Source organism: Pseudophryne corroboree, chromosome 1, assembly GCF_028390025.1.
Source record: "Pseudophryne corroboree isolate aPseCor3 chromosome 1, aPseCor3.hap2, whole genome shotgun sequence".
NCBI lineage: Eukaryota > Metazoa > Chordata > Amphibia > Anura > Myobatrachidae > Pseudophryne > Pseudophryne corroboree.
In genome coordinates, this window is record NC_086444.1 from 512,975,242 (window position 1) to 512,996,246 (window position 21,005).

General features: G+C 44.2%; 1 protein-coding gene across 2 annotated transcripts in view; it reads right to left on the minus strand.

Moving 5' to 3' along the window:
* The window catches only part of TJP2 (tight junction protein 2), a 215,271-nt gene that overhangs the window by 123,608 nt on the left and 70,658 nt on the right, over positions 1–21,005 (minus strand). The window contains exon 2 of one of the 2 annotated variants that reach the window (XM_063913914.1): positions 19,229–19,349. The exons of the other annotated variant lie outside the window; for it this stretch is intronic. The gene's annotated coding sequence lies outside the window, so the exon portion shown is untranslated. The remainder of the gene's footprint in view (positions 1–19,228; positions 19,350–21,005) is intronic. 2 annotated transcript variants of the gene reach the window in all.

The window sequence follows — 21,005 nt, forward strand, 5'->3', positions numbered from 1 at the left end:
ATCCCTCTGGGCCAGCCCAATTTTGTAAGGGGAGAACATGCAGGATTGGCTGGTCACAGAATGGGAACTTAATTGGTAATGCTCTGGTCTCCAACATGGCTGCCCCCAGCACAGGAGACATACTCAGCTGTTAGCACACAGCTTTAGCCAGCTTCTGACTCTGACATACTATACTATGTCACATTAGAGGAACTTACCGCAGCGATCCCCGCCGCAGCGCCCAGCTCTCCAGACCCTCGGCCCCATAGCCCTCGGCAGCCGCACATCCATCCAGGAGGACCCACCGCCAGCAGCTCCCTGCCACCAAAAGCCGCGCCAACCAGTGGGATGGCAACCCCCGGGAGCACCCGCCGGAGGTAAGGCTCCGGAGCCTGACAGTTGTGTGTATATGTAATCAGGTTATTCTCTGCTTTCTTTTGTGTTGGTCGCACCTACTGTTGATTAGTGCCACTTTCATAGTGGGTTTCCATGACCACATTATGGGGGTTATGCAGACACATACAGAATACAAATGTTAAATTGCAGTGTAACTGCAAATATTAAAATACAATCACTCTGTTGCATATACACAAGATTGAAGAGTTCTAATTAGCAAAATATAAATCATATAGTATTTCCAATTCCATAATCCTAATGCTGATGTGGCTAATTTACAAGAGTTGCTAAAATGTATCACGATATGGATGTCCAGAGCAAACAGCGCTGATGAACGTACCATTCTCTTATTGCACTGGACACAGGTTTTAAGCATACCAAAACTTGAGCACAGGTGACTTAGGGCCTTCTTAAGAAATGGACTCGATGCTGATGTTCCACGCAACTGAGCGATTATTGGCAGACTACGCATCTGCCGTGATCACATTGCACATGTATCAAGGTGCCGCTGAGATCCCACTCTTAGAGTAAGGTTTTAACCACACAATTCTTGAGAAAAAGTGACCGTTTGGGGGAGTTAATGGGGAGTGCTTGGAAAAACGCAGGCTTGTCATGGCTATTTTCCATCCGTGTATCTGCCAGTAGCTGCAAGCTGTTACGTGCAAAGACATGGCGCCTGTGTCCCTACTGCCATTTCCAGAAAGTGTATTTATAGGGCTACCCTTAAGCTCTTTTCATTTCTGAGCGCTAACTTCACTTGCTGATATTGGCAATTGCAAAGCTGAAAAAATCTCACTTGCAACCGCTTTAGCGTCCATCTCTGAATCAGGCCCTTAATTAGTTTTCAGTCAATTTGATTTAACTATCTGGACTCAAGCACGGATATACTTTAAAACCATGGACTGTAATGGTGGAGTTTGGGAACCTCTGTACTGAAATTAGAGACTGGCTGGCAAAGGGGCAGGGGGGCATCTGCTCCCTGGGCCAGTAAAATGTAAGTGATCCAGGGCAACCTGGCTGCAGGAGTCAAAAAGAGGTCCTCCTACTTCCGTTTAACACCCCCCCCCCCCCCCCCCCCCCTTTGCTTGGCTGCTGAACAGCAGGGGCTAGCAGAAAATGGCTGCCCCCATAGCAGGCTATAAGAAAATAGCCACCGCTGACCAAAGGCCACAAGGCAATCAAGGTGGCTGCTTAGGGCCCTGTGGGTCTCGGGGGGGCACTGATATGACTGTATGGAGGGCATTTCTGGTTGGCCACGACCTCCGCCGAATATGTCAGCGCTGGGCCGGCTGAATACTCCTGGCAGGCTGCCAGAGATTAAATAGCTGTTGGGTGCCGGCTTCAGCGCACGGCTGTGTCTCCAGTCCTGCAGTATTGTGCGTGTGACCCATCATGACACACGTGTTTATGACATCACACATGCAGAGAGAGGAGCCTAAGCGTGCACAGAGAAAAACATGAGCTTTTCCAGTGTACTTTATTACAGTATTTCTCTGACGTCCTAGTGGATGCTGGGAACTTCGAAAGGACCATGGGGAATAGCGGGCTCCGAAGGAGGCTGGGCACTCTAGAAAGATTTATGACTACCTGGTGTGCACTGGCTCCTCCCACTATGACCCTCCTCCAAGCCTCAGTTAGATCTTGTGCCCGGCCGAGGTTGGATGCACACTAGGGGCTCTCCTGAGCCTCTAGAAAGAAAGTATAGAATTAGGTTTTTTATTTTCAGTGAGACCTGCTGGCAACAGGCTCACTGCAGCGAGGGACTAAGGGGAGAAGAAGCGAACTCGCCTGCTTGCAGCCGGATTGGGCTTCTTAGGCTACTGGACACCATTAGCTCCAGAGGGATCGACCGCAGGCCCAGTCCTTGGTGTTCGGTCCCGGAGCCGCGCCGCCGTCCCCCTTACAGAGCCAGAAGCAAGAAGAGGTCCGGAAAATCGGCGGCAGAAGACATCAGTCTTCACCAAGGTAGCGCACAGCACTGCAGCTGTGCGCCATTGCTCCTCATGCACACTTCACACTCCGGTCACTGAGGGTGCAGGGCGCTTGGGGGGGGGCGCCCTGAGCAGCAATAAAAACACCTTGGCTGGCAAAAATACCACAATATATAGCCCCAGAGGCTATATATGTGGTAAATACCCCTGCCAGAATCCAGAAAAAAGCGGGAGAATAGGCCGCGGAAAAGGGGCGGAGCTATCTCCCTCAGACACACTGGCGCCATTTTCTCTTCACAGTGCAGCTGGAAGAAAGCTCCCCAGGCTCTCCCCTGTAGTTTTCAGGCTCGAAGGGCTAAAAAGAGAGGGGGGCACTAAATTTAGGAGCAATATTGTATATACAAGCAGCTATGGGGGAAAATTCACTCAGTTATAGTGTTAATCCCCACATTATATAGCGCTCTGGTGTGTGCTGGCATACTCTCTCTCTGTCTCCCCAAAGGGCTTTGTGGGGTCCTGTCCTCAGTCAGAGCATTCCCTCTGTGTGTGCGGTGTGTCGGTACAGCTGTGTCGACATGTTTGAGGAGGAGGCTTATATAGTGACGGAGCAGATGCCGATAAATGTGATGTCGCCCCCTGTGGGGCCGACACCAGAGTGGATGGTTAGGTGAAAGGTATTAACCGACAGTGTCAACTCCTTACATAAAAGGGTGGATGACGTAACAGCTGTGGGACAGCCGGCTTCTCAGCCCGCGCCTGCCCAGGCGTCTCAAAGGCCATCAGGGGCTCAAAAACGCCCGCTCATTCAGATGGCAGACACAGATGTCGACACGGAGTCTGACTCCAGGGTCGACAAGGTTGAGGCATATACACAATCCACTAGGAACATCCATGACTTGATCCCGGCAATAAAAAATGTGTTGCACATTTCTGACATTAACCTCTAAAAATGGGTTTTTATGTTTGGGAAGAAAAAGCAGGCAGTGTTTTGTTCCCCCATCAGATGAATGAATGAAGTGTGTGAGAAGCGTGGGTTCCCCCTGATAAGAAACTGGTAATTTCTAAAAGTTACTGATGGCGTACCTTTTCCCGCCAGAGGATAAGTTACGCTGGGAGATATCCCCTAGGGTGGATAAGGCGCTCACACGGTTGTCAAAATAGGTGGCACTGCCGTTTTAGGAACGGCCACTTTGAAGGTACCTGTTGATAAAAAGCAGGAGGCTATCCTGAAGTCTGTTTTTACACACTCAGGTACTAGACTGAAACCTGCAGAGCGTGCTGCTGCAGCGTGGTCGGTGACCCTGTCAAACATACTAGTTTGCTAACATGAGAACATATTAAAGACGTCGTCTTATATATGAGGGATGCACAGAGGGATATTTTGCCGGCTGGTATCCAAAATGAATGTAATGTCCATTCTGTCAGGAGGGTATTAGAGACCTGTCACTGGACAGGTGATGCTGACTTTAAAAGGCGCATAGAGATTCTGCCTTATAAGGGTGAGGAATTATTTGGGGATGGTCTCTGGGACCTCGTATCCGCAGCAACAGCTGGGAACAAATATTTTTACCTCAGTTTTCCTCACAGACTAAGAAAGCACTGTATTATCAGGTACAGTCCTTTCGGCTTCAGAAAAGCAAGCGGGTCAAAGGCGCTTCCTTTCTGTACAGAGACAAGGGAAGAGGGAAAAAGCTGCACCAGTCAGCCTGTTCCCAGAATCATAATTCTTCTCTCGCTTCCTCTGAGTCCACAGCATGACGCGGGGGCTCCACAGGTGTAGCCAGGTACGGTGGGGGGCCGTCTCAAAAATTTCAGCGATCAGTGGGCTCGCTCACAGGTGGATCCCTGTTTCATTCAAGTAGTATTTCAAGGGTACAAGCTGGAATTCGAGATGTCTTCCCCCCCGCCGTTTCCTCAAATATGCCTTACCGACAACTCCCTCAGGCAGGGAGGCTGTGCTAGAGGCAATTAATAAGCTGTATTCCCATCAGGTAATACTTAAGGTGCCCCTACTTCAACAAGGACGGGGTTACTATTCCACACGGTTTGGGGTACCGAAACCGCATGGTTCGGTGTGACCCTTTTTTATATTTAAAATCCTTGAACACATACATAAAAAAATTCAAGTTCAAGTTGGAATCGCTCATGGCGGTTATTGCAAGCCTGGACGAGGGGGATTACATGGTATCCCGGGACATCAAGGATGCTTACCTGCATGTCCCCATTTACTATCCTCGCCAGGAGTACCTCAGATTTGTGGTACAGGATTACCATTACCAAGTCCAGACTCTGCCGTTTGGACTGTACATGGCACCGAGGGTGTTACCAAGGTAATGGCCGGAATGATGATACTCCTTCGAAAAAGGGGAGTTTTTAATGATCCCGTACTTGGACAATCTCCTTATAAGGGCGAGGTCCAAGGAGCAGTTGCTAGTCGGGGTAGCACTATTTTGGAAAGTGCTACAACAGCACGGTTGGATTCTAAACAGTCCAAAGACACAGCAGTTTCCTACGACACGTCTACTGTTCCTGGGGATGGTTCTGGACACAGACCAGAAATAAGTGTTTCTCCCGGAGGAGAAAGCCAAGGAGCTGTCATCTCTAGTCAGAGACCTCCTGAAGCCAAAACAGTTATCGGTGCATCATTGCACGCGAGTCCTGGGAAAAATGATAGCTTCCTACGAAGCAATCCCATTCGGCAGGTTCCATGCAAGAACTTTTCAGGGGGACCTGTTAGACAAGTGGTCCGGATCACATCTTCAGATGCATCGGCTGATAACCCTGTCTCCAAGGACCAGGGTATCTCTACTGTAGTGGCTGCAGAGTGCCCATCTTCAAGAGGGCCGCAGGTTCGACATACAGGACTAGGTCCTAGTGACCATGGATGCCAGCCTTTGAGGCTGGGGGGCAGTCACACAGGGAAGAAGCTTCCAGGGACTTTGGTCAAGTCAGGTGACTTCCCTACATAAATATTCTGGAACTGAGGGCCATTTACAATGCCCTGAGTCAGGCAAGGCCTCTGCTTCAAAAGGCCGGTCCTGATCCAATCAGACAACATCACGGCAGTCGCCCATGTAAACCAACAGGGCGGCACAAGAAGCAGGATGGCGATGGCAGAAGCCACAAGGATTCTCCGATGGGCGGAAAATCATGTGTTAGCACTGTCAGCAGTGTTCATTCCCGGAGTGGACAACTGGGAAGCAGATCTTCTCAGCAGACACGACTTCCACCCGAGAGAGTGGGGACTTCATCCAGAAGTCTTCCAAAGGATTGTACACCATTGGGAAAGGCCACAGGTGGACATGAAGGCGTCCCGCCTCAACAAAAAGCTATAAAAGATATTGCGCCAGGTCAAGGGACCTTCAGGCGATAGCTGTGGACGCTCTGGTAACACCGTGGGTGTACCAGTCGGTTTATGTGTTCCCCCCTCTGCCTCTCATACCAAAGGTACTGAGAATAATAAGAAGGCGAGGAGTAAGAACGATACTCGTGGTTCCGGATTGGCCAAGAAGAGCCTGGTACCCAGAACTTCAAGAAATTATATCAGAGGACCCATGGCCTCTGTCGCTCAGACAGGACCTGCTGCAGCAGGGGCCCTGTCTGTTCCAAGACTTACCGCGGCTACGTTTTGATGGCATGGCGGTTGAACGCCGGATCCTAAAGGAAAAGGGCATTCCGGAGGAAGTCATTCCTACGCTGATTCAAGCCAGGAAAGATGTAACTGCAAAACATTATCACCGCATATGGCGGAAATATGTTGCTTGGTGTGAGGCCACAAAAGGCCCCAACAGAGGAATTTCAACTAGGTCGATTTCTGCATTTCCTACAAGCAGGAGTGTCTATGGGCCTAAAATTAGGCTCCATTAAGATACAGATCTCGGCTCTGTCGATTTTCTTCCAGAAAGAATTAACTTCAGTACCTGAAGTTCAGACATTGTAAAAGGAGTGCTGCATATTCAGCCCCCGGTTGTGCCTCCAGTGGCACCTTGGGATCTCAACGTGGTGTTCAGTTTCTTAAAATCACATTGGTTTGTACCACTAAAAACCGTGGATCTAAAATATCTCACGCGGAAAGTGGTCATGTTATTGACCTTGGCTTCGGCCAGGCGTGTATCAGAATTGGCGGCTTTGTCATATAAAAGTCCTTATCTGATTTTCCATATGGAGAGGGCAGAATTGAGGACTCATCCCCAGTTTCTCCCTAAGGTGGTATCAGTTTTTCACTTGAACCAACCTATTGTGGTGCCTGCGGCTACTAGGGACTTGGAGGATTCCAAGTTACTGGACGTAGTCAGGGCCTTGAAAAATTATGTTTCCAGGACGGCTAGAGTCAAGAAAATTGACTCGCTATTTATCCTGTATGCACCCAACAGGCTGGGTGCTCCTGCTTCTAAGCAGACTATCGCTCGCTGGATCTGTGACACGATTCAGCAGGCGCATTCTGCGGCTGGACTGCCGCATCCTAAATCAGTGAAAGCCCATTCCACAGGGAAGGTGGGCTCAGGCTGCCCGAGAGGTCTCGGCTTTACAACTTTGCCGAGCTGTTACTTGGTCAGGGGCAAACACGTTTGCAAAATTCTACAAATTTGATACCCTGGCTGAGGAGGACCTTGAGTTCTCTCATTCGGTGCTGCAGAGTCATCCGCACTCTCCCGCCCGTTTGGGAGCTTTGGTATAATCCCCATGGTCCTTTCGGAGTTCCCAGCATCCACTAGGACGTCAGAGAAAATAAGATTTTACTCACCGGTAAATCTATTTCTCGTAGTCCGTAGTGGATGCTGGGCGCCCATCCCAAGTGCGGATTGTCTGCAATACTTGTAAATAGTTATTGCTAACTAAAGGGTTATTGTTGAGCCATCTGTTGAGAGGCTCAGTTGTTTTCATACTGTCAAACTGGATATAGTATCACGAGTTGTACGGTGTGATTGGTGTGGCTGGTATGAGTCTTACCCGGGATTCAAAATCCTTCCTTATTATGTCAGCTCGTCCGAGCACAGTGTCCTGGGGTGGACGTTGTTATTTTAAGTACAGTTTCTAACATCCGCCTGCTATAATCAGGGTTGGGGGGGGAGGTCACTGACTGATGATATATCAATATGCCATATACTCTATTTTAAGTACTGCTGTGTATAGACGTTGGGGCAGGCTACAATCAGTGGGGCACTGATATATAATCATTACAATTACATATAATACAAAATAAGGAGGAAAAAATCAGGAATGAAAATATAGTGCTACGGATTGTTTAAGGGAGGGGACCCCAAATTGGTATCTTGTTGAAGGCCCTATGAGGTCTAAATCTACCTCTGACGCCTGCAATTTTTTCTGCCACATCTATTTTGCCATTGCCGTGCACTGGTAGAGAAACCGGGGCCACTTGATTGCATTTGCCCCCCAGGCTAAAAGTTGCCAGCCAGCCCCTGACTGAAGTATTATACATATTGGACGGACTCACTTTTATGTCAAGGACTGACTTTGACCATCATGAGCTGGCGGAGTTCTGTAATATTATCTCTGCATACAGCTTATAATTTCACATAAAAATGATTGATTATATTCTAATGAACTAAGGGGTCTGTCTAGTAGGAATAAGTCCCTTTTCTTGTGTTTTGTTTTTGCAATAAAACTTTTTTGTTTTCAACTTCTCAAAATGTTTGTCTCAGTGCGCTGGACACTGGCATTCACTTTTCGGGTCCAGCAGCACCCGCTGCTGAGGTCTCCTGCAGGCTCCCTTCCTCTGACTTCTGTGATCCGGCGGCCATGGCTTGCCACTCTGTGTAGAATTTAAAGGGCCAGGTGCACCAAAGTGTGACTTCACACTCGCGCAAAATTTTAAATTCCTCCCTATTTAAGTTTGTCTCTGAGCACTTTTCAGTGTCACAATGTAGACTCTAAAACCTTGCTCCAGCATAAAGCCTTTTGCTTCCCAGCATTCTGTACCCCGTTCTTGGATCCTCCCTTCCTTGTGCCCTGTTCCTAGTTCTTGCCTTCCTTCCGTGTGCTCCGTTCCTAGTTCCTGTTATCCTAGTGTCTGCTCCTGACTCTGTACCTGTCCCTGACCTACCTGACCAGTTCCGATGCTGTGTCGGTCGTCTCTGTATTTAACATTGCACAGCAAATCCCTACACCAGCTCCAGTATACACCAGCCCCATAGTTGGAAACCCAGATAGAGGGCTGCGACCTACATGTTGAATGTAGTGAAGCCCAAACCAGAAAGGAAAGCAAGAGATACTGGGCCATTTCAAAGTAATTAACATTACATATCTACTGTTTCTTACGTGAACAATACTGCAAAACTTCTAAATAGATGGAAGATGTATAAAATGTACTATTACAAGATAAGAGGAAGAGGAATTTAATGTGCATTTATAAGTGTAATTTACTTTATTTGCTGAAAAACTTACAGTAGGTTGACATTTAATAAAAAATTCTGGTCCAATTTGCTGTAACTAACGTTACATGTAATGAGTGTTTAAAAGTAACAGCCTTTGTTACAATTTAATTACAATTTAATTTTCTGCTTCTCTATATAGTTTATGTAAATGCCATTTTTTTCTCTTTAGTACAGCACTAAATATGTGGATAAATCATGTGGATATATTTATTTAAATTAAGTACCATTTTCAACAGTGTTTAAAATATAATACAGGAAAAATTGTTCTCTTTATAGTATAATAAGAATAAACTCAATTCTACTTGGTAAATTAGAGAAGTAATGTTTCTCACACATTTTTTAAAAGTTAGGACTACATGCCATGAATGATTAAAAAATCTCAGTATTAACTTTTTGTTACATAAATTTGTTAAATTTGTTAAATGAGGAAAATGGCAACTTTTCTTTTACAATAGCGATAGTTCTACATGATATTATGTTTCTATAGTTAAATGATGTACCATAAATTTTCAGTTGTTTATGCTTAATATTTATTAAAACAGTTATATTATGGCCCTCATTCTGAGTTGATCGCACCAAGCAACTTTTTGCTGCTGGTGCGATCAACTAATCTCCGCCTATGGGGGAGTGTATTTTAGCATAGCAGGGCTGCAAACGCTTGTGCATCCCTGCTATGCTTAAAAAGTTTCCTGCAAAACAAGACCAGGGTAAGAGTTACTTACCCTGTGCGACGACTCCAGCGATGAAGGTCCCGGTCCTGACGTCTGATATCCGCCTTCCGTTCACCTGGACATGCCTGCGTTTTTCTTACCACTCCCCGAAAACATCTGGAAACGGTGATTATCCGCCCTGGAACGCCTCCCACCTGTTCTTCTTCTTGCGATCGCCGCTGCGATCACATTTGTCACTGGCGGCATCATTGCCCAGCGACGATTGTCGCCAGGCAATGACGCGAGTGCACAATGTGTCCGCCGCGCATGCGCATTTCCAACCCGTTTGCACCACAGCGAAGACCTGCTGCGTGCGAATGGATCAGAATGACCCCCTATGTGATATAACTAATATCAGATAATATAACTGTTACAAAAAGAATATACATTATACTCTGTGCCGTGTAACAATAGACATTTAACAAAACTAAATATTACATGGCAAATCAGAGCAATAATGTTTGCCACGCAATTTACGTGGCTCTGCCAAAGTACACAGTCAATGTAATCTTTTTCAGGAAAAACATAATACTCCCATAAGACCAGACTACCTTTGCTTTTCAATTATTGTACAGTAAGAAAGTTGCCATTACTGATACTTATAAAGTTTCCAATGTGCAGTAGTGTTTGTGATCCCCTTTAACTGTGAGGTACTTCACTACTACAAAAGAGTTCACAGATAGAACTGTGACCTTAGGGCCTGATTCACTATGCATCACTATTGAGGCTGAGTTTGCGATTTTCACAAATATGCTATAGCTAAAAATTGCATGTGAATAGCCGTCCAGAAAGGATATAAGACCCCCACTGATGCATTCGCAAATCTGTGTATGCATTAGCAGATTCGCAATGCATACGCATAAAATGAGCACCATCGACAGTTGCGGCTGACCCCAGCACACTCAAATCTATGAGAATGCAGTCACACCAGGCGCCATATTTTTGAACGCAGCGTTTGCAGATGACGTCAAATACATGCTCCGAAAATGGCCAAGACATGCCTGCATTTTCCCAACCACTCCCCAAAAACACTATGTTACCACCCACAAACGGTCACTTCCTGGCAATCAAAATGCGTTCTCTTTACAATTAGGCTACATACGCAGTGCAATTGCATTATACCCTTCGTGCACGTGCAATGCTTTCGCAGCACATGCGAAGTCTGACGATTATCGCTCACTGCGTGCAATCTCACATTTACAAATGGTAGTGGACCAAGGCCTTAGGACCTTATTCAGTATCAGTTGCAGTTTTGCTACTGCCTAGAATCGCAATGCTGGGGGCTGCCCAGCACAGGGTAAGACTGCCCAGCATGCTAATGGCCACCAGTGATGCGATCGCAATTCAACTGAGATCACATCACAGACCCCACAAAACAAGGGTAGCCACCTGTCTGTGCAGCATGGCTGTGAAGGCAGGCAGGTATCCGGTCTCTAAGTCAACAGTAACTAGGTCGACAATGTCTAGGTTGACCACTATTGGTCGACAGTAACTAGGTCGACAGGGTGCCTAGGTCGACAGGGTCTTTAGGTCGACATGTTCTAGGTCAACAGGTCAAAAGGTCGACATGAGTTTTTCACAATTTTTTTCTTTTTTTGAACCTTTTCATACTTAACGATCCACGTGCACTACGATCGGAACGGTAATCTGTGCTGAGCGAAGCGGTAGCAGAGCGAAGGCACCTTGCCCGAAGCATGGCGAGCTAAGCGAGCTATGCGAGGGGACGCGGTGCACTAACTGGGGTTCCCGGTCACTCTACGAAGAAAACGACACCAAAATAACCTTAAAAACTCATGTCGACCTTTTGACCTGTCGACCTAGAACATGTTGACCTAAAGACCCTGTCGACCTAGACACCATGTCGACCTAGTTACTGTCGACCAATAGTGGTCGACCTAGACATTGTCGACCTAGTTACTGTTGACCTTCCATACCACACCCGGCAGGCACAGGGCGGCCATGTTTTTTTTGTTGCAGCAGCCACGTGGGATCCTGTGTGTGTCACCCCAAAAATGGCCTAAACCCACCCATAATTACGTCACCACTCCCCACACAATGCTGCTTCATCACCCCGCAAACGCCTGACAGGCATTTGCATCAATGCAATGTGATCACACATCCTGGGTCGCGCACGTGTAGAAAGGGCCCTGCGCGTGCACACTGGCCCGAAAATCATCCAGTTTTGATTGCATTGCAGTATTAACTGCTACTGAATAAGGCCATTAGATTCAACTTCTTGGGTATTGGACGTGTTTGTACTGATTGTCGTCACATACCATGCATTATACAATAATTGGCTATAAAAAAAAATTCTTACTTTATACAATAATTTGGCCCAAAAAAATTGTTGACTATTTTTCTGTCAACCATTGTGGCATCAACCTTTTCACCCTGTCGACCTTTAATGTTCTGAACAAATGTAATTATCTGAAGCAGTCTAGTTACTTTAATCCAGGGGGTCCCATGTTCTGAACTTGAACCCAAAATATTATTCTACCATATAATTGTCAAGATGTACTGGGTGATGACTCACTCCTTATAGCCCCTACCCCCTCCACTAACAGTCACTAATGCTGTAGCATGGACCTCACTCTGCCACAGAGCAGTGTCATCCTGGGAACCAATTAGTGGGAAACACAGGCAGCTCACATCACAGTGCCGATAGCTTATACATACAGCATGGTATATCTGTTAAATGCAACAATAGCATATGTTTCATGTATGAGGCCCTCCATCTATTGCTGGCTCTGTCTTTGTAAACAAAAAATATATATAAAAGCACAAAAAATGTCTAAATGCATATGTAACATTAGTTACCATTTTTAAGATAAGCCATTTTTTTTAATCAATAGACAATGAGGTATTGGTTAGATGTCTAGAAGCCTCATTAACCTTATAGTATCTAAAAATTGTACATCTTACACAGCTGAAGGAAACTTATTCATGTTTAGTAACTAACATTACAAGCTAGTGTTTTTTTATAATCTGTTTTTTATTGAGAAACATGCAAACACATAACAGTGTGGAATAAAAGCATCAGCACATAGGTATAGACACTTGACACAGCGAGAGACAACACAACCAGAAAACAGTAAACAGATCATATAGTGAAAGAAAGAAAAAAAGTCCAGTCTAGATTGCTTTGCACAGTATGAGGTCATAGGGTCACATTAAACAAAGGGTATTCCAAACATAATAGTTATTAAGAATGGGGGAGGGGTGTAGGGGGGTTTAACTAAGGGAGAAAGAGCAGAAAGGAAATGTAAGAAAAAGAGAAGATCAACTCAGTTCACACAAAGCCATAAACAGGGTAAGCCCAGCAAGCAGTCTAGCGGGCATTGACTTAGCCATTTGGTTTAGCGACATAATCTTTATAGGCCCTTGAGGCCTTCTAGTCTGTCCTGGGGAACTAAACTCAGATAATTTATCAACAGAGGTCAAGAGGATCTCTTCCATAGTTTGGAAAGAGTCCATCCTAGTAAACCAGGTTTTGCATGAGGGTGGGAGGGGAGATCTCCACAAAATAGGTATGGAGGCACAGGCAGCATTGCTCAGATGGTGAGTTAGACAAGGTAGAAGAAGAATAGTTCAATAGCCAGACAGCAGGAGTAGTAGGAATTGCCATATCAAGTATAACAGAAGAAGTCGCTATAACATCATCCCAAAAAATGCAAATGAGTGGACATTCCCATCAAATATGTAATAGGGTCCCCATCGCATTTCAACATCTCCAGCAGTTTGGGGATGACTGAAGTGTACATAGCTTGTAGGAGATCTTTAACCTTGGTCTCTCTCACTTGAACACACACCAAGCTTCTGTAAATCATAAGAAATATAATCTCCCAATCTTTATCAGACAATGAAATCCCCAGGTCTTTTCCCCAAGCAGAGGTCGAGGGAGGGAGGGTTAAGGAGTCAGTGTTTTGTACAAGTTTATATAGGGTAGACACAGTGTGCCGGGGGTCACAGGGGCTGACACAAAGTCTTTCAAAAGCTGATAATTCACGAGACGCCATTGGGATTCTGGTACCTGAGGTTAAATAATGTCTGTCCTGCAAGTATTTCCAGAAGTCATTTTGAGGCAGTAAAAAGTTTCACACCTGAGGATGATACCAATTGACCAACCCTGAAGAGTCCCCCTATCGCCCACCCAGAAAAGTGTGATAAGGCAAGGACCTGTAGGAATTCTACATTTCCTAGGAAGGATGCCGGGGGGCCAAAGTCTGAAGAGACGTAAGATCGGCGACGTAGACTCTTCCACGTGGAAAGGGTGAGAGAGATGGTTAGAAGGGGAAAAGGAGGTTTAGGTGGGGCAGGGAGCCAGGGAAAAATTTCAGGATATTGCTCCATGTAGACACCCTCCAACTCTACCCATTTTTTGGTCTCCCAACATCTGGTCCAGTGCAAGATCCTATTCAATAAGATCGCATGATAATACATTTTTACGTCTGAGAGTTGGAGACTTCCACAATGTACAGGCCTCGTCAATATGGATCGTTTGAGTCGTGGTCTCTTGTGAGACCATACAAATTGTTGAATTGGGAGTTGTATGGACCGGAACCAGGAATCTGCAACAAGTATAGGCAGTGTCTCTCTAGACTCTAGAGAGTGTACAGAAGTTTAGGTAAGGTATTAATTTTTATGATGTTCACCCACTCTAGCCAGAAAAGTAGTTTTAGATGCCATCCGCTAAGGTCAGTCCTTAGTAGTTTGACAAGGGGTTGAAAGATCAGGGAAAACAGCTGGGATAAGTCACAAGGTAACTGACCACCCAAATAAGTTATGTGTGAAGATTTCCATGTAAAGGGGAAGGAATTTTTCAAGGTGGCTACCATAGTGAAAGAGGCCGAAGTATTCAATGCACATGATTTAGACATATTTACTTTGAAGTTGGAGAGGCAACCAAAGACATCTAAATTCATGCATCAGGTGGGGCAGGGAGGATGTGGGCTAAGAGATTATAGCTAAAAGGTCATCAGCGAACATAGCTAATTTGTATTCCATGTCACCCACCTTTAAACCAATAATTTGCTTGTTTGCTCTAATAGCTCTGGCCAGGGCTTCTATGCAGGGGACAAAGATCAAAGGGGACAAAGGGCATTCCTGTCTGGTCCCATTGCTTATGCTGAAGGGGTCGGAGAGCAGACCGTTGACACAAACCCGCACAGTAGGCATGTGATAAAGTGCCAGAATCTTATGAAGTGCTTGCGGACCCAATTCAATGTGCTCCAACACAGACCTCGTAACGCCAACCAACCCTATCGAAAGCCTTTTAGGCATCTGTGGAAAGTACTATGGCCCTCATTCCGAGTTGTTCGCTCGCAAGCTGCTTTTAGCAGCTTTGCACACGCTAAGCCGCCGCCTACTGGGAGTGAATCTTAGCTTATCAAAATTGCGAACAAAAGATTCGCAATATTGCGAAAAGACTTCTCTGTGCAGTTTCTGAGTAGCTCGAGACTTACTCTGCCAGTGCGATCAGTTCAGTGCTTGTCGTTCCTGGTTTGACGTCACAAACACACCCAGCGTTCGCCCAGACACTCCTCCGTTTCTCCAGCCACTCCCGCGTTTTTCCCAGAAACGGTAGCGTTTTTTCACACACTCCCATAAAACGGCCAGTTTCTGCCCAGAAACACCCACTTCCTGTCAATCACATTACGATCACCAGAACGAAGAAAAAACCTCGTAATGCCGTGAGTAAAATACCTAACTGCATAGCAAATTTACTTGGCGCAGTCGCAGTGCGACCATTGCGCATGCGCAATAAGCGGAAAATCGCTGCGATGCGAAGAAATTTACCGAGCGAACAACTCGGAATGACCACCTATAGTGGCATCTACCCTTTCAGGGAAGAGTATGGGGCCCGGCGGCTTTACTGCTGTTTATTACAAAACATTAAAAACTTTACTAGCCCCCAGGTTTCTTCAAGTGTTCAACTCTGTCTCTGCAGACACCCACTTTACTTGTCAATCCCTAGAGGCCCACATAATGGTGATTCCCAAACAAGGAAAAGATCCCTTGGTGTGTTCCAGCAACAGACCCATATCCCTGCTGAATGTTAATATCAAATTGTTTGCGAAACTAATGGTAAACAGATTAAATTTGGTTCTTCCTTACTTGATTCATAATGACCAGGTGGGCTTCGTTCCTGGATGTGAGGCTAAGGACAATACTACCAAAGTCTTGAATTTGATCCATTTGGCCTCCCAGGGTCTAACGCCCACTGCTTGTTCTACTTCTGTCAAGGTAAAAGGTTTTTCCAAAGCTTCTCTATCAGAGAGTGAAAGGGTGGGAAAGTTGAATAATAGTGTCTGACACAGGATGCAATATTTGTGTCATAGAGAACCTTTCCCATCCTTCAGACTACTAATAAACGAGGACGTCCGCTGGGCATGTAACGCCCGGCCGGGCTAGTAGAAGACCCGGTTTGTTACCCCACTCATAATATTTAGTATTACACTTTCTAATGGAGAGTTGAACACATTAAGGATTTTCCGTAATTGTGCCCTTGCTTTAACCAAGTCCTAGTCTAGTCTAGCCGCGAATATACTTAATGGGGAGCAGAATAAAACAAATAATCACGACCAGTCGGGTTAAGAACCCTATAAGAATCTGCCAGTTGTAGTTCTACAAGCTAGTTATAGTGATGTTTACCTTAAGTTTTCAGCTACAGACACTGATTTCTCTTGCATGTGAATACATGTGGTCAACCACTAATAGTAACACCACCTAGTGATAAATTGTGAAACTCCCATTGGCAATGTGGGAAAATCAAACATTAAATTGCATCCCTTATCAACAGTTTCTTCTTTAGAATAATCTTAACTGTACATAATATTCACTCTACTTAATATTGTAGAGACCAAAATTCTATTTATGATTAACGTTGACCCATCTATGACCTAATTTGTGGGACACAGAAAATGAATATTGAAGAAATTAAATTTTTTACCATTTTTTTTTCTTTTGTGTGTGTAAATGGCCCGACTGCTTAAAAAATCCTAAGATTATGTTGAAATTGTTAGTTACTGGGGGTCAGTCTGTTAAAGAGAAACTGTCAACAGTCTAACCTTTACCCAGGCTACAAATAACACACAGATAAAAAAAAATGTTTCTATTCCTGTTCGTATCCAACTGGATTTCTGTATGTCAATGTGTTATCCTTTGTATACAATAAATACTGTGGCTCTCTTTGTCATATTAATCTACATTTAATAATTGTCTGTCTTTGGGTTCTTAATGTATTCACATGCCATACAGAGTTGTTTATTATGCTTTTTCCCTCATAATCAGTGGTGCAAGTATGCGGGTACGCTCGGGTACAGAGTACCCTTAAGAATTTGGCAGCGGGTACGCAGTACCACCTGCCACACACTTTGCACCCCTGACCGCCATTACCACAATTATAATGCATCACAAAGCATCCTGGAGGCATTACTATATATTGTTATCAAATTGGGGGCATTACTATATGTATTTATTATACTGGAGGCATTACTATATATTTCTAGCCTTGCCCCCAGAGTCCAAAAAAAGGGTCTGTGTTGTGTGGCCAAGCCACTAGTGTCATGTAGCCACTCCCACTAGTGAAATATGGCCACGCCCCTCACAACACATGACCACGCCCATTTTTCGGCACTCAGTACCACTTAGAAAATATTTCTACTTGCACCACTGGTCATAATTATAACACTGTTCATAAATTCAACTGTAGAAAAAAAACCTTCCAGATCGGCTGTATTTCAGTAGTTATTTTCTTATTTCTGATACAGAGAACCCAGCAATGGCAGTTGATGTAATCAGAGCAAATAGTATATGCCAATGTTGAGATTATGGGAACATTTTCTACACAGTGCAGTTCAGTTTTCAAATTCAGAGATCTCTAGATGATGGTGTATCCGCCTTTTCGTGTACTGAGGTTTATGTGTGCAAAGCTGTGCTTTACAGCGGATAAAGTACTTTTGGATTAGTTTTGCTGTTTGTGGCTTTATAATGTTAATTGAACTATGATAAAAAAAACTAGGGATTGTCATACAATTTGTGAAGTACAGTCGTGGGATTATTTAGTAGTGATTACCACTGCATTTAGAGTATTTTCAGTCTGTATTTATTTAAGCAGAAATGGCCTTTTCGTAATCCTTTATATAATGTGATTTTCATCAAAATATTTATGTATATTTTGTAGTGTTATTGTCCTGATATACTGGCTAACAATCCAAAATTTGCCTAACCTGAACACAGAAAAAAATGTGTAGTAGATCTGACTCAAACGTCTCATTTTAATAAGTAAATCTACCTATTGGTAGGTTGCTCCCACTTGCCTGCATAATACAGTGAGTATGTGGGGCATGGAATCAGCAAGATGTTTTGTTTTTATACAATAAAATAGAAGCTTTCAAATATATCAGGAACTTCAATAAGGTGAAGAGAGTGTGTGTGTGTGTGTGTGTGTGTGTGTGTGTGTGTGTGTGTGTGTGTGTGTGTGTGGGGGGGGGGGGGGGGTAGGGGAAGGGGGGGGGGGGTCATTAGAATAGACCAAGAGGAGTAGCCCTTAAATTGAAGGATATTAGTTTAAGAGAAAATTTAAGAGACAATCATTTCATAGGGTATATCATAGACTGAATCACAGCCCAACAAAAATGCTAGAGGCAAAAATACCTATAACGTTTCAGACACAGTCTGTATTTGAATATTAAGAACAGAAAAGAGCAACCCAGATGAAACTACTAAGTCTTATCTGCCACTAATTTTATGTTTACATATAATCATACTTGCTTACTCTCCCGGAATGGCCGAGAGGCTCCCGAAAATCGTGTGGCGCTCCCGTCCCCCCGAAAAAGTGGGCAAGTCTCCCAGCCGAGTACCCACCGCCTGCAATCCCGCCACATCCCCTAGCAAACCCCTGGTGGCGCAGTTCAAAGTGGGCACTCTGGGGGTCAGATGAAGTGATTTGCTTCATCCCAGCCCCACCCCCTGCCTTGCAATGCCAATATTATCGGCATTGCTAGACAGGGGGTGGGGCCACAATGACGTGATCATGCAACCACGCCCCCAATCCCGCCCCTAAACATCATCCTCCATCATTGCCACGCCCCTGCTGCTCTGACCTGGCTGCCTCCTCCCGGAGGGGGCAGCCAGATTGTCGGTAAGTATGCATATAATGCAGAATTAGGGCATTCAAACAATGCTTTTCTGCACGAGCACATATATATCATGTTGATGGAGTCACTCTAGAGCTTTCCTAGCCTTGTGGGTTGGTAATAAAGCTGATTTGCTGATAGTTGGGGTTATTCAGAGTTGTTAGCAAACCAAAAAAGTTAGCAATTGGGCAAAACTATGTTGCACTGCAGATGGGGCAAATGGAACATGTCGTACGAAAGTGATGTTCAGACAGGCATTAAATCCAAGATCTGCTTGTATCTAGCAATCCAATGTCTGCCACACCACTACCCAACTGGATTGAACAAAGGGCTCATGTGTTTTTTCCAAGATCCTAGTCTACACATCAGCTTGACAAAAATGTAATGAAGGATTCCTCAACCCATGCAGTTGTTTTCCAAACATGTTGAGTTCATGGTTTATGCTTAATAGCCTGCTGAGGCTTCCTTTTTATTTTATCTTTTTCCTTACGCCTGACTAAATACAAAGGAGGTAAACTTAAGTAATGCCAAGCTTTAGAAAGTTATGGATTTTAGTAAATTGGAATGCGTGTTATTTATGAGATCATGATCAGATATATATGTATATATAACAAATATCATTTTTTTACAGCATAACAAGAATAATAACATTATTAAAACAGTTTTAGCATCTGTGATACCTGGTGTAGTGATCTGCTGCGAGATATCTTGTGCCTTGGTCCAACAAAATGTTTTGGTGGAGGGTTCCAGTGTGGGTTAGTGTACCATTCGCATGCACTGGGTAAAACTGTACTCCTTTCCCTACAAAAGCAAATTGTATATATAAGTAAATAAAATAAAAAAAAGATATAATGGGTGATGTCACTTATAATATGACATTCTTTGTTTCTGGGTTTGTTTGTTTGTTTGTTTGTTTTTTTTAACTAAAATAGTAATTAGGTTACGTGTTAACATGTGAAAAAGTCCATTGAGATCAGTTTCAACATCATACTACTAGAGATGGCAAAAGTCGCTAATTTCCAGTTCCATTTGAATCCTTTTAATGCCATTGTTTTTATAAGGACTGATTTATACATTATGCTTATTTATAATCCTGTTCTATGCAAATATTCCTATCTTCATTCTCTTGGTTTATTAATGCATTATTGGAAAGGATTAGGCTGCTCTTGTCCCCTCAACCACTCTACTGTACATGCACCACGGCAATTGCATCATCATGGGCTTCTCAAAAATACATTTAGGTGCCAGTGCAGTGACATCACCAATCCACAGGCCTCCTATGCCAGTTTGTCCACTTGTGTGTAATGACTTAATCCCACACGTACACACAGGATTGAAAAGTCTGGTCCTCAGATCGTGTCGCAAACCTAGGTAATTAGCAAAAAGTTTCTTCCCACAATGATGGGACTGCTATATATGGGATGATACTACAGTATATGTGTGTGTGTGTGTGTGTGTGTGTGTGTGTGTGTGTGTGTGTGTGTGTGTGTGTGTGTATATAATTTGCAAAGAATGAGGCGGCACTCAGGAGTCTATGGTGAACAGGTGAACTCTGTCAAATGGAACTTTATCAACGTTTCGGGGTGCAAGCACTGTGTGTCCTGAAGACGGGGGCTTGCACCCCGAAACGTCGATAAAGTTCCATCTGACAGAGTTCACCTGTTCACCATAGACTCCTGAGTGCCGCCTCGTTCTTTGCAAATTACATACACCCAGACTGCCTAGTCTGGGAGGGAAGGCACCGGAGCAGGAGCTTTGCTCGGATAGCCCACGGGGGAGTGCCAGACAATTTGCCCAGTATATATATATATATATATATATATATATATATATATATATATATCAGAAACTGGTATTGTATTATCTAGCTTGAGCTATTTTATATTATATGTGCTGTGTGTCAGATTATGTTGGGCATGTATTTTGCAGAATGTATGAATGAGAAAGATATTTCTATATGCATTGTGATTGTGCTATCAATTGTAAAATAGTATTTTAATACATTCACTGTCATATGGATATTATGAAAAGGTTGATATTATTGATGTTATTTAAGTGGTAAAGAATTGGAATAAGTGTGGTCTAAATAGCACAATAGGAAATGATGCTACTAACGAGGTGTAATAGCAAGAGTTCATGGGTAGTAAATATATAGAGGTCAATTTATTAAGGCTTGGAGAGAGATAAAGTGGATGGAGATAAAGTACCAGCCAATCAGCAACTAACTATCACGTTACAAAATGTCAGGAGCTGGTTGGCTGGTACTTTATCTCTCTGCATTATATAAAAAGTAACGTGCAGGTAAAAATGTACAGAATCACATATTCAGTGTTGTACGTAGCTCTAGGTGTGAAGGCATCTGTGTGTATGCCTGGTTTGATACTAGTCATCATCATCATCATCATCATTAGCTTTCACTTGCACCTGCACTAAGGGGGTCATTCCGAGTTGATTGCT